Source organism: Phocoena phocoena, chromosome 5 (assembly GCF_963924675.1).
Source record: "Phocoena phocoena chromosome 5, mPhoPho1.1, whole genome shotgun sequence".
Taxonomy (NCBI): domain Eukaryota; kingdom Metazoa; phylum Chordata; class Mammalia; order Artiodactyla; family Phocoenidae; genus Phocoena; species Phocoena phocoena.
This window is the reverse complement of record NC_089223.1, coordinates 12,908,704-12,923,794: the sequence shown is the minus strand read 5'-3', so window position 1 is coordinate 12,923,794 and position 15,091 is coordinate 12,908,704.

Sequence of the window (15,091 nt, the reverse complement as noted above, 5' to 3'; positions counted from 1 at the left end):
GCACTCTGTTTATAAATCAGTGTTTTGAATTGCAGAACACGAACCCACAATTTTATCACATGTGGGCACGCTTATAAAATTAAATGTATAGGCCCATAAAATTCAGGATCAACGACTGAACAATTGGGATTTCCATTGTACCTATCTTTAATATCCCATGAAATGCCCTAGATTTATACATGCATGTTAAATTATGTGATCAAAGGTTACATCAACTTATAAATAGTAAAGTATTTTTGGTGTTGAAAAATATTTGCTTTAAGATCTACTCCCTTAGCCACTTTCAAATATGCAATGCAGTATGATTAACTGTAGTCACCATGCTGTACGTGTAATAGAAAAAAAGGAATATTTGCTTTATATTCAGAAAGATCTAGCATTGAAAATGGATTCCATTAGCTGAATGACTTTGAGCAAATTGTATATAACATCTCTAAGTCTCACTTTCCCCATCTTTTAATTGTGGTTGATGCTACTGTTGACCTCTTAGGGCAATTTTCTGCAGCAGTCCTAACTCCTTGACATTTTGTAGAGCTGGGATAAGAGTAGAAATGGAGACCCACATACCATATATCTAAATATTGAAACATTATAAATACAAGCGCTAAAAAAATGTAAAATTATAATATGTTCGTTCTATCATCCTATTTTGAAAATGACCTGGAAAGCAAGGCTGAATTTAGAATTCCTATGTGTCGGAATGTGGGAGATTCAAAGAGCATTGGTTGGCACATGTATCCTGCCTTCCCTGTGTCACCTCCTCCCACTTAGTTTGATACCATTGAAGGCCTTGTGTTCATGCATATGGACACCCGCCTCAAATGTCCAAGTCTGACCCTGCCTAGGGTTGGCATATTTTTAAAAATGTATGCTGTGTTAAATTTGAATTTTAGATAAACAACGAATACTTTTTTAGTATAATTATGTCCCATGCAATACTTGGAACTTATTCATACTAGACAGTTATGTGTTGTTTGTCTGAAATTCAAATTTAACAAAGTACCCTGTATTAAATTTGGCAAACCTACTCCCACCCCACTGCTCCATCACCTCTCTGACCTAGGGGCCTTTTTGCTGGGTCTAAGGATATAGATACTAGAAGCACTATTGGCCCTCAGCAGAAAAGACCTGGGGAAAAAATCACTGTTAGCCATTTTGGAGCCTTATGAGCAGAGAATTTTGAGAGCCAGGTTCTCAAAAGCATTCCCGCCTGCCCCAGGAACTGACTTTATTATTTTAACAAACCTGTATGTTTATTTTAAGGAATAAAATATTCATTAGGTATGTGACTTTTGCTGAAGTTTTTGGTTCATTCTCACTGACTATGGTCATGACTATTTAATTATTTTTTATGTTTATTTTTTTTTAAAACTTTTTAAAATTTTTAATTGAAGTATTGTTGATTTATAATGTGCATTAGTTTCTGGTGTACAGCAAAGTGGTTCAGTTATACGTATGTGTGTGTGTATTTATATATATATATATTCTTTTTCAGATTCTTTTCCCTTATAGGTTATTACAAAATGTGGAGTATAGTTTTCTGTGCTATGCAATAGGTCCTTGCTGGTTATCTATTTATATGTAGCTTTATATGTATATATATATATATATATATATATATATATATATATATAAAATGAAATATTACTCAGCCATAAAAAAGAATGAAATAATGCCATTTACAGCAACATGGATGGACCTAGAGATTATCATACTAAGTAAAGTAAGCCAGACAGAGAAAGACAAATATCATGTGATATTACTTACGTGTGGAATCTAAAAAAAAAATGATATGATACAAAAGAACTTATATATGAAACAGATCCACAGATGTAGAAAGCAAACTTATGGTTACCAAAGCGGAAAGATAGGGGGAGGGGTAAATTAGGAGTTTGGGATTAACATATACACACTACTATCAAAAGCATTTTTTAAACATCAAGGCACAGGTTCTGAGTGAACATCTCCCTCACAGATTCCTTGCCCTTTGGGACTGGATGTAGCTGAAAAAGAGCCAAATGGAGCCCTGTAAAGCACAAGGTCCAGTATAGGAAGCATTCTCTCCCAGTTCTAAGTGTGGGGTGGTTCTGCAGCATTCATTGACCTGGCAGAATTACAATGATGATCCAAGATTGGGAGTTTGATTGATGATGGATCAAAAGATTAAGAGAGTATATAACAAAGTAACACAGACTGCCATAACGAAGTACCACAGAAAGGGTTGCTTGCACAGCAGAAGTTTATTTTCTTACAGCTCTGAAGGCTAGAAGTCCAGTTTCAAGATGTTGGCAGTGTTGGTTTCTTCTGAAGATCATGAGGGAAGGATCTGCTCTAAGCCTCTCACTTTGGCTTATAGATGGCTGTCTTCTCCCCAACTTTACATAGTCTTCTGTCTGTACTTGTCTGTGTACAAGTTTCCTTTTTTAAGAAGGACACATCCTATTGGATTAGGGCCCAGTTAACGACCATACTTTAACTTAATTACCTTTAGATAGGTTTAAAGAGCCTATCTCCAAGTGTAGTCACATTCTGAGATACTGGGGGTTAGAATTTCAACATATGAATTTGGTGTGGGGGGAGGGGGATGGAGACACAATGTATCTCGTAATAGGCACAAGAGAGTGGAAGGACTCTCTATTTGGACCTGAAATCTTCTAGAATGATAGCAGGAGTTGGGGCTGAAAACCAGTCCTCTGATTTTTCTTCCTTCTGACCCTAAATATGGTCATTCTCCAAAGTTCAGTCCTTGGTCCTCTGCCTGTCTCACTCTGCTCTTTCCCAGAGTGGTCTGATTATGGTGGTGACTAATGTGTCAAATCTTACTCAAATATAGACTTAAAAGAAGTTAATCTTACTGTTTATAAATTATAACTCTGTAAACATAACAATTTTAAAAAAGTGACTGTAAACATTTAATTATTGATATGGAAGAAAAATTTGAAAACCACCTTCTCTCCTAGAATGCATAGGAAAAAAACAAAGAGATGAAATCAATAAGATTTAAAGAAGTGATAAATACAGGAGTCAGAAGACTGAGAAACAACCTTTGATTAATTAATATAATCAAAGAAAATGACCAGAATAAATAATGAAAACTATAATAGAAAATGTTCAGGAGTTTTCATTAGTCTGCAAGTGAAAGAGTGCATTGGGTTCAAGACAGCAGCAATTAAAAGAGACTATCTACTAAAAATATCCTAAAGAATTCTTTTGTAATTTCAAGAATTAAAAACAACGTCTTGCAAGCATTTTTTTTCCCACCATAAAACCCCCTACAGCCTACAAAGAGACAAAAAAAAATCAGTCAAAAGCTTGTTCGTTAAACTAAATGCTTGAAGGTAATTATGCAATATCTACAAAGATTTGAGGGAAAAGATTGGGACTCAGTAATTTTCTAGATCTCATATATATTATTAATTTATGCAAGAAAAAAATTTCAAATTTTATTTCTTGGGAATACATCTTCCTTAAAATGTTCCTAAAGACATAAATCCAGCTGACAGGGTAAAAAAATGAAGGTTTCAAGAATGGACAATTCATGGTGTAAAAGTATTCTGTTAAGACTAAAGATAGTTAGGACTTAATAATTATAAATATGGTGTACTAGTCCACTTTTTGTTGCATAACCACTACAAAATTTTAGTTGCATAAAACAATAAGCTTGATTGGCTAATGTGGCTCAACTTCAGGCTACAATAACTGTCTGCACATAGTACATACTCAGTAAATACTTGTTGAGTGAGTTAAAGATATTAATAACTAGACCAAATGTCTAAGCATACAGATAATGAGAAATAAATTTTAAAATAAGCTGAGTATCTTCAAAATGATACATGCTATGGAAGAACAACATGAACCAGAGTTTACAAATCTCAGGAAAGAGGTGACATACCTCAAGAAAGGAAGAGAAGTAAAAGAAAAAAAAAATTAGAAAGGTAGATTAAACTGGTTGTATCACGTAGATAAACAACATAACAGATAATGCCTTAAGAGAAATAGAGGGTGAAAAGGATTAAAAAAATTAAAACTAAAAATATAAAGGCAAAGATATTTCAAGAGAAAATAATAAATATTGAAGATAAACAAAGAAGATCCAACATAATTATAATTGAAGTCACTACAGAAGGAAGCCAAAGCAAAGGTGTGGAAGAAATAACTCAAAACTATAATTCAAAAAACATTTCCTGAAAATTACAAGGATTTGAAACTATGTATTGAAAGAGTACATCATTTACCTAAGAATATCAACCCGATGGCCAACACCAAGACATATTCTAGTAAAATTTAGACTTTAAAGAAAAATTTTAAATATTCCTTGAACATTTAGACAGAAGCAAGCAAGTGACCTATAAGGGAAAGAAAATTATATTATAGACACACTTTTAACAGCAAGTCTTCATGCCAGAAGAAAATGGAGTATTGTATTTAGGATGCTCATGGAAATAAAATGTGACCCAAGAATTTTATATTCAGCAAAAGTGCCTTTCAAATATAAAGACACAGGTAACACAGCTATCAACATCATGCCAGAACTCTGTGGATATTGCTCTCTTGAGCACTCCTGAAGAATCTATTAGAAAATGAGCTTCATAAAACCAAACTGTCAATAGAGACAATGAAGTGAGGACAGTTATCAAGCACTAACTACATGGTTATTTATAGAACAAAGACAATATGAAGTTTCAAAGGCAAAGAGTATAGTATTTAATGGCTGTATGATCTGTCAATGCATACCTCTTAAAATGGGGAGAGAATGGTAGGAACATATGAAAAAAATACTTTCTTAGCTTTTTAGTAATTGTATTGCAGTAAGTGTATTAGTATTAGACTGTTATGTGTATATTATTGGGTAAAGCAAATGAATAACTCTATCTTTTCCTGTTTCTTTGAGAACCAGAATCCTCAAGTAGAAGAAAGGAGCTAAATGTGTTAGAGGTTAGAGTGCAAATCCTAGAGTGCAGAGTGGTCCTTTATTTGAACTGAAAATATCTGTAGGAACTTTGATACACACTATATATATAAAAATGCATTGTATGTAGGTTTCCTATTTGTGTTCACTGGAAAGGCCTAGGAACTGATTAGGCTAATACATATCCCTACTTCCAAGACTGTGGTCTTGAAATATCATTTACCACTAAAGGAAACCAGGACTTTTTGGAAAAGGGACAGATTCCAGTCTGGGAGAGGAAATGTACAGAATGAGCCTGGAATGTCTTCATATACCAAAAAGCAAGGAAATTATCAAAGACCACTAACATCATGTCGAAAAGATTCAAGAGTCAACTTGAAGAGGCTCTTACTACAGGCCAAAGATGGTGCAATTTGAACGTCAATAAGATATAAAAATTGCAATTATTTGAAAGCCATTAAATATGTTTAAATCTATGAGTTTTTTCTGATATTAAAAAATACTGGTTATCTTTAGAGAATGAAAGGAGACAATTATCATGAAAACTAAAAAGTATGGGAAAAGAATCATGCTTTTATCCTGCCTTTTCTCTATAAAGGTCTCTACTAAGTAATCAAATAATGATTGAAGGAAAGTGTCTCTTTATAAAAGTATTCGAACTAGTAAATGAGAAAGAAATGATAAAATTGAATCACTGCGTAAGCCTGGCCGAAATTTCCGACCTACAAAATCATAAGATATAATAAAATGGCTAACCACTAAATCTGGGGGTGGATTTGTTATGCAGTAATAGATAATTGGAACATATCCAAGCATTTTCCTACATTTTTGTCTCAAATGTACTGATTCTCTCAGTTAGAACTAAAAGATTCCTTATTTTCCCTTCTTAAAATACCAAGATTCAGAAACTGTCTAGAAATCATAGGCTTATTTCTTATTCACCTCAAGTTTGGAGTAGCTGAGTCCAAAAGTCAACACTTGATAGATTTTGTTTACGTGTTGTCACGTTTTTCTCTCTGCGTTCTTTGCCAGAAGAATTATTTCCCACAGTAGTATATAATTCTTCTTTCTCAGTAATATAAATGAGATTAAAGGCACCTCTTCTTTAGAAATATATACTTAGTCATAGAAAGGCATTATCGTTTCTAATTTGTATTAAAATGCTTTTTTTTTGGGAGGGATAAAATATGGATTTTATTTGGCTTCATCTGAACTACATTCGTTCTATCTACATTTTATTGCCCACTCATTGCTCCATGTCAGTTCAATTCTATTCTATTTTAACTTGAGATATACACGCAATATAATGCTAGGCACTTTCACTCAAAAACATTTTCCGATCTTGTCACCAGCTAAATTCTCTTCTTATGGATTTCAAGTTTCCTGTAATGAGTTAGGGATTTTAAACTCCTATTTTTTTTAACAACTTTATTGGAGTATAATTGCTTTACAATGGTGTGCTAGTTTCTGCTTTATAACAAAGTGAATCAGTTATACGTATACATATGTTCCCATATCTCCTCCCTCTCACGTCTCCCTCCCTTCCACCCTCCCTATCCCAACCCTCTAGGTGGTCACAAAGCACTGAGCTGATCTCCCTGTGCTATGCGGCTGCTTCCCACTAAAATGCTTTTTATGATTCAACATGGTAGTTAAGATAAAGTTCCTAGAATACAGACCATAAAATAAAGTTTTGTCAGCAGGACTACTCAAATGTGGTGACTAAGATGTCGGAAATAAATTATCGCTTCAGGGGTCCCTATGGGAATAGAATTTACCTTTTATATTGTTTTGTCTTTTTTTTGTTGTTGTTTACTTTGGTCGTACTGTGTGGCATGCAGGATCTTAGCTCCCGACCAGGGATAGAATCTGTGCCCCCTGCAGTGGAAGCGAAGAGTCTTAACCACTGGACCACCAGGGAAGTCCCAGAATTCACCTTTTAAATTAAAATAAATATTTTTGTAGGACTGCTGTGATGGTTAATCTTATGTGTCAGTTTGACTGGGCTAAAGATGCTCAGATAGCTGGTAAAACATTATTTCTGGGTGTGTCTGTGAGGGTCTTTCTGGAATAAATTAGCATTTGAATTGGTAGACTGAGTAATGAAGATTGCCCTTGGCAATCATCCAATCCATTGAAGGTCTGCACCGAACAAAATGGTGGAAGAAAGGCCAATTCACTGTCTGCTTGAACTAGGACGTCCATCCTTTCTTTCTTTCTCACCTGTTCTCAGGCCTTCAGACTTGGGTCTTGGACTGGAACCACACTACCGGCTTTCCTGGACTTCCAGCTTGCAGAGGGACTTCTCAGCCTCCAAAACTGAGTGAGTCAATCTCTCATAGTAAATCTCTTCCTGTATACTTATATGTATATCCTATCGTTTCTGTTTCTCCATAGAACTCTGAGTAATACAGCTGCCAAAATCCTGTCAATTACTTGTTAGTTTTGAAATGGGCTCAGTGAAAATGTTTGCTACAATCTTCAAATTTCTTCATTAAATAGGAGGAAAGGCTTTGTTGGAATTTTTTTTCTTTTTTCTTTATATTTACCAAAATAAAACAATGAAGCAATTTGGGGAAGGAGCAACCCTTCCAAATTTGAATTGAATTGAATGAGAAGCCAAACAGGGCCTCCCTGGTGGCGCAGTGGTTGAGAGTCCGCCTGCCGATGCAGGGGATGCGGGTTTGTGCCCCGGTCCGGGAGGATCCCACATGCCGCGGAGCGGCTAGGCCCGTGAGCCGTGGCCGCTGGGCCTGCGCGTCCGAAGCCTGCTGCTCCGCGGCGGGAGAGGCCACGGCAGTGAGAGGCCCGCGTACCGCAAAAAAAAAAAAAAAAAGAAAGAAACCAAACAATAAACAGCAACAGAGATTAAAAATGGGATTTGCAAACCTGATATCTTAAAAACGTAAACCACACCTGGCTGGTAATGGAAACTTGTGTAAATTAACCTCCCACATGCAAATATGAAACGGAAAAGACAAGATGCCAAGTCATAAAACTAAATATATTTTTCTTCCTTGGTAACAGGAAAATAAGACAAATATTACCACTTTGTAAGCAAATACTTCTTTTCCTAGATTAATCATTCTTAATTTGGGGAGGTGAAGGGGATGGTAATGAACCTCTTTTGAAAATCTGAGTTTTAAAAAACTATGGAATGCCTTCCAGAAAGCTGCATGTGCACATGATGGATTGTACCTAATTTCAGGAAGTTCATGGACACCCTAGTACTCTGTGGTCTTCACATTAGGAAATTCTGTCAAAGAGGTCCTCAATCCTAATAACTCTGGAGGAATCCATGGTGATACCATCCCTGTATGTGCCTTTTAGAACATAAAACCTCTAGTAACTGCCATTTACCAATTTAGGGGATTAAAAATATTAAGCATTTTCACCTTTTTTATAATTACCTGCTATATTTTGTTAACTATTGTAATTGTTTTTCTGGAAAAAGGTAGGATTTAAATTCTAAATAAAGTACATAATGCTTGCTTTTCAGTAACTTCCCATTAAGGAGCAGAGCTCATGTTGTAACTTTTCCTTACTTGATTATTTTCATCCTAATTTCTTCTTCTTCTTTTTTCTACTTATGCATGTCTTACAACTGTCAGGATACTCTCAACTGGAAATTGAGTTCACACACACATACACACAAGACCTTACTTTTTCTGCCAGTGTCCTTGCAATTCAATTTCTTCACAACACTCTATAACTGTTTTGTTGTTGTCCATACCCACAGTGTCAGGATGGTGCTTGATACTTTGAATCATTCAACTCACCCATCCAAGTCCAAATTTTACCATATTTGTACTTTCAGCATCTCATTTTTGTTGTAGTAATTCTTACCTTGAAATTATCCTTTTATATCTGCCACTCTGCAGATGTCATGTCTGACAGTGTATTTAAGTCATACCAGATCATTGTAATCAATCCTGTACATATATTTTTTTCTTCTTGAACTGGTCTTTACAAAGAGATTCCAAAAAAAAAAAGTTCTTTCCTTCAGCCATTTCAAATTCAATAAACATTAAACATAATTCAAAATTCTTCTTACTGCCACATCTACTTGGACTTAGTCAAAACATAGTTCTGGGAATAGATTACATGTTAATGTTTTACATTTTTGGGCAGTGTATGTTGTCTGTGGACTGTTCCTACTTAGGTATTTGATAATATTATAAATGCCTTACATCATACATGTCTGTATTCTTGAAAGTAGAAACTTTACTGAACCAAAAACATGGGCTTCAATAAATAGTCATGGATGATAGATTTATAGTCAGATATAATGGGGAAGATGAACTCTTCATAAGAAAGTAATAAAAATTACAAAGTCATTGTGAAATTAAAGGCACCTGGGTTCAAATCCCATCTCTTTTGTTTACTAGCGGTGTGATATTCTCTCAATTTCCTTATCTGTTATATAGAGAAAATAGTACCCACACCAGAGGATTTCTGTGGATTAAATTTGAAATAATCCATGCTTAGGGCAGGAGCTGGCCAATAGTTAATACCAAGTAAATATTTATTATTTTTAGAGTGGAATTCATCTTGCCTAATGGCTTAGGCTTCCAGTAAGCAAATTATGTGAAAGATAACTTTTAATTAAAATTATCCTTATAAATTCTATAAATTAGTCATAAATTATAGTGTACATAGATTTGTATATACTACATAACTCCCAGTAATTAATTAATCATTATTGTGTGCCTACTCTGTACCAAAGGACTATGAGAGGTGCTAGGAAATATGAGAATGAACAAGACTGATGTGATTCTTATATTTTTTCAGATAGCTTAAAGTCTGTCAGTGAGATAATTAACCATGAATTACAAAGTAGTATAGTATATGCTATGATAGTGAAAGTAAAGTATACAGTGCTAGAGGGGCTCTTATGATTTGTTGGAGAAAGCTAGGGAGAAGGTGACAGCTGAGTCCTGAAGGATGAGTACAAAAAACCAGTAAAGGAGATAAAGTGGTGACAAGGAGGGGAAAGGCTGAAGTCCTTTAGAGATCATATAAAGGAGTATGTACTTAATCCCCAGGGCAGAAGAAAGGATCAAAGGTTTTTAAGCAGTTGCAGTTAAGAAAGTTGACTCTGGTGTTTATAAACATTGAGCTGGAGTGCAGCAAGAATGAAGGCCTATCTTTACAAAAGAATGACAGCTAATAAATGGCTAATAAATGTAGAGGAACGATAAAATTGTTAAACCACTACTTTGCAGGCTTAAAATAATAATGTAGGCAAGAATCATTAATGGATGATAGCAAAATGAACGGGTGAAAGGTTGGTGAGGAATAGGATAGTCACAAGGTATTCAAGTTTTCATCCCACAGGTGATTTGCTAATTACAAAGGGAAGTTTGTATCCTTACAATGCAGAGATCTGGTGAACTTGACATTATGTGCCTCTTGACATAATGCAGTAAGTTGTAATGGGCTGCTGAATTGTGTCTCCCAAAAATTCATACGTTGACATCCTAACCGCTGGTATCTCAGAATGTTACTATATTTGGAGATAGGGATTTTAAAGAGGTAATTAAGATAAAATGAAGTCATATGGGTGGACCCTAGACCAAAGAAGTGATGGTGGAGGTGGAGAAAACAGGATGGATTTTGAAACAAAATTATAAAATATAATTGGCAGGATTTGTTGATAGTTGGAGATGTAGTGGGCATTGGTGGTGGCAGGGGGAGGAGAATTCTGGGATAAACAATGACATTGATGTTGGTTCCCCTGAGATAGGGAACAAAGGAGGAGGAACTAGTTTGGGGGAAATGATGACATCAACTTTGGATAATGACAGCCATCGATCAGGATTTCTGGACCCACAAAGCTGTCATGATAACCACATCATGGTATAGACCTGCTTGAAAGGCCACTCATTTTTCCCTAGATGACATTTTAATGTAGTTCATAATTAATTATAAAATCAAGAACTATGCCAGGCACTTAAAATTACATTATACTTAACAGTCATCACATAGTCCAATTAAATAATTATTTGGCGTATTTTTTCTTTGAGCCTTAGTTCCTCACTGTAAAACAGGGATAATACTTAGTCATGTTGTAACAAATGTGAGGAAGCAGAAATTGTGTTGTATCCCAGGTGCCTACTATAATGGTCATGTTTATAATAAATGCTTAATAAATATATGTCAAATTGAACACAAATCTGAAATTTCCCAATGTTCACTCCTCATTCTACCAGTAGACAAGCTTGTGCTATGACCAGTTACAATAAAGTTATTGATTTTTTCAGGCTGTAAGTAAGAATTCAGGATAAAAATTGTGGAACATATTAAGATATATCAATTAATTTAATCTTGATTACATTCATGAAGATGTTATTTTTGCATCTTATAAATGAAGAATTTGGGAAAGATTAAATGGAAGTGACCTAGGCCATCTTTGCTGGTAGGAGGCAGAACTAAGACTGGAAAACAGGCATGGGCTGTTTTCTACTGCCCCACAGGTGCCGTAGAAAATGCTAAGTTAAAAATCTGAGCAAGAATAAATGAAACAACTGTGAATTTTATGTGCTCCTAGACATTGCCCCAGCTCATGTACAATGACACTCTACATAGGTTTCATGTTTCACTTTTAATTTTAGGTTTGTGCCTTTTCTGAGCAGAGAAATTCATGAGGGGTGAGATGGATGCTGTGTGTACACACCTGTATAGACACACACCACCTTTCACTGGTGATTAGAAGTAATAAACGTTTAAGTTTATGTTCTAAGACAAATTTAAACTTAAGTCCTTATAGAGGGAAAGATAGGTTAGTAATCCATCACAACTCTAACTCAAAATCAGTTTAATTTGTTGTCAGTTACCACCATTTTAAAGGTATTTAAGGGTAACTCTCTAGATAGATACATAATCTTAAAACACGTATAAAAAGATCAGAAATCTAATGTGATAAAATACAGCATAGATAAAATATTTTATATGTTTTATAAGTTCAGAGTTTGGCTCCATTTGAAATTTGTATAGCACACCTGATTTCTCCTCTTAATATCAATATAAGATACTTCTGAGACTGATCGGAAAAGCATTTTAGAGTTAGTGTACTAGAAAGGATTACTTTATTTTTATGATTTGTGAATGACTTGCACTATATAAGAATCAATGGCAAAGTTGTCTTTGAATGACAGAATTGACCAGTCACTTTTCTCTTTAGGCAAATTAGATAGAATAACTTAAGGAATTCCTAGAAGTGCCTCTGTTCAGAAATCTAATTGTCTTACCTATAATGCCCACCGTTCAAGTTTTATTTGTGCTAAGCATTGGCCTGGTTTAAGATGGTGCTTAAAAAAAGTAAGTATCCCTAGAAAGGAAATTAAATCTCAGGTAAATGCGTTATTGTGTTTGTCATTCATTCATGTTCACTCTCTTATTCCTGTATCATTTTTTAGAATGCATGTTTATTGAGGTATAATTTACGTACAGTGAAATTCACTCCTTTTAGGTATATTGTTTGATGAGTTTTGACAAATATATGTGGTCATATAACCACCGCCACCACTAAGATATACATTTTCATCACCCCTCAGAAGCTCCCTCTTGTCCTCCTGTTATCAGTCTTCACCCTCCTTCCCCAGGCCCTGCCAGCCACTGACTTAATTTCTCTCTCAATAATTTTATGTTTTATAAGCTACTTACAATACCTGGTGCTAGGGATACAGAGGCAGTAAGATCTAGTCCCTGCAGCAAAAGATCTTGTCAAGTGGTGGAGACAGGCTTGTCAACAGAATATTACCACAGGGTGAATGTATTACAAATATGCCAATGACATAGTTTGGTGGCACAGAAGACATACAGCTAACTTTGTGGATACTGGAAAATGCTACATTAAGGAGATGAAAACTGACTTGGGTCCTGAAAAGATGAGTTGGAATAGGGCAAACAAAGAAGATGGGATAAGACTTCATGACCGGAAGCAATAGCTGCACATAGACACTAAATTATGCACATTTCTGTGTCTTCTGCAAAGGGGATGAAGATAAGTGTGGCTGACAAAGATCTGTTCAAGGTGTGCGTAAGGGTCAACATTCTAATCCTCCTGCTTTTGTACCCCAGCTTCGGGCATCCCTTTCCAGGATGCCTGAGTTAATGAAATAATCTATCATTAACACTTTGTCAGTGGTTGTTTCTGCCATATGTTGTTAAAGTTTAAATTTGACTTTAAATTACATAGTGAAAGCCTTGAGTTTGAATCATCAGCAAACCAGTAAGGAGGTTAACTGAATTTGCAGCGTTTGAGTTTGAGACAGTTTTTGTATTGGAGAACATTTCTTGCTTTTACAAAAATCATACCTGAAGACCACTTTTATGTAACAACAAGAAGTCTTAACTTGGTGTCAGTTTATTCTTCCTGTCTTCATTTCCCCCACTTATTTCCTGTTTTAGTTAGGAATGCTTTTGCTGTAAGAAGCAGAGAAACTAACATGGCTTCAATCATAAGGCCATTTATTGTTTTCCTTACAAGAAGTCTGCTAGTTGTTGGTCTCAGAAGTGGTCAAAATATCGTCAAGGACGCAGATTTTCCTAACTTCTTCTCCAACATTCTTAGGATTTCATCCACATATTATCATCTTATGGTTGTTTGTCAGAGGGCTGCACAATTCCAAACACCACATCCACATTTACAGCAAGAAGAGAAGGGGCAGTGCAGTGAGCTCTCTTTTTTCACTTATCTCCTTATTAGAAAGCCACTCAGAAGATTGCCCTGATCAGTTGATTGAACAGAACTGGGTCACATGTCTACCCTTAGATCAAAGGGAGGCCTGGAAAATGAGAATCTGCTTTTCCTAGCTCTGTAGTAGAAAGTGACAAAGAAAAGGGGGGTGGGGGGACTAGAAATGCTTTTATATTGCCAATCAACAGTATTTGCCACGCATCCCAACAGTCTTTTGATTCCTATTTAGTATAGGAAATTACTACCCTTAAATTCAAGAATTTTGGGTGTTCTGTCTGCAATATCTCTTCTGCTCCCATACCTTCCTATCAAAATCATTAGATTCTTCAACACCACTTCAGATGCCACACTTATTAGCCTCAGTTGGATAATATCCCTCACATCTTTAATTCCTCCTGTTTTATTTATTTATTTATTTTAAATTATTTATTTATTTATTTGGCTGTGCTGGGTCTTAGTTGCAGCACGTGGGATCTAGTTCCCTGAGCAGGGATCAAACCCCGGCCCCCTGCATTGGCAGCACGGAGTCTTACCCACTGGACCCCCAGGGAAGTCCCTCCTCCTCCTACTTTAACCCCACAACCTGGTCTGCCAGTCTCCAATCCATTCTCCAGAAATATCACATCAGCTTTACACACTTATGTGGCTCTCCATTGCTACAGGAAATGGTACAACATCTTTAACATGGTTCATAAGATTCTGTGTTCTGGCCCTTGACCTTTGAGTTCCTCTTCAGTCTCATCTTCAGCCAAGACCCTCCTGTCCTCACTGCAGTCATCCTGAACTTTCAGTTCCTCCTATGCACCGTTCTCCCTCTCCGTTCCTAGCCTTTACACAGACTGTTCTCTTGCCCTAAAAAACTGTTCCTTGCATTCTGGTGATGTCTCGACCCACGTCATTTAGCTGACTGACTTTCATGCCCTCCCTCAATCATTCTCAGTATTCTTAGATCATACAGTGATTCCCCATCAGATGTCATTATCACACTGTATTATAATTGCTTATATAATTCTCTGTCACTGCTCATAGATTCTAAGCTGCATGTCAGAGCCTGTTGAAGTGTTCTTCGAAATAGATGCTCTATAAATATTTTGGGAACAAAAGAATGAATGACTTGAGCTCAGACTGAAACTCACCAAGTTTAATTGGATTAAATGACAAATAGTTAAGAAATACATAAATGTACTTTTAACAATTTGATATACAAACACTTTTAATATTGCACTTAGGGTTGAGTTCTGGGATTAAATTATAGGGGGAATATAGGTATCAAAATGTAATTGGTTAAATGTGAGCTTTTAGTGAAAATTCTGGGAAAGGTGTGTTAACAGCATAATCCCAAATCTATTTTTGCCATATTCGGCCTACATAAGTGAAACTATTTAAGTGTACTTATTTACTTGATGAAGGATTTCAGAAGTGAAGGGAAAAAATCATTATTCCAGCAATGATTTGTCATTACAGGTCTGAACTGCCAGAGG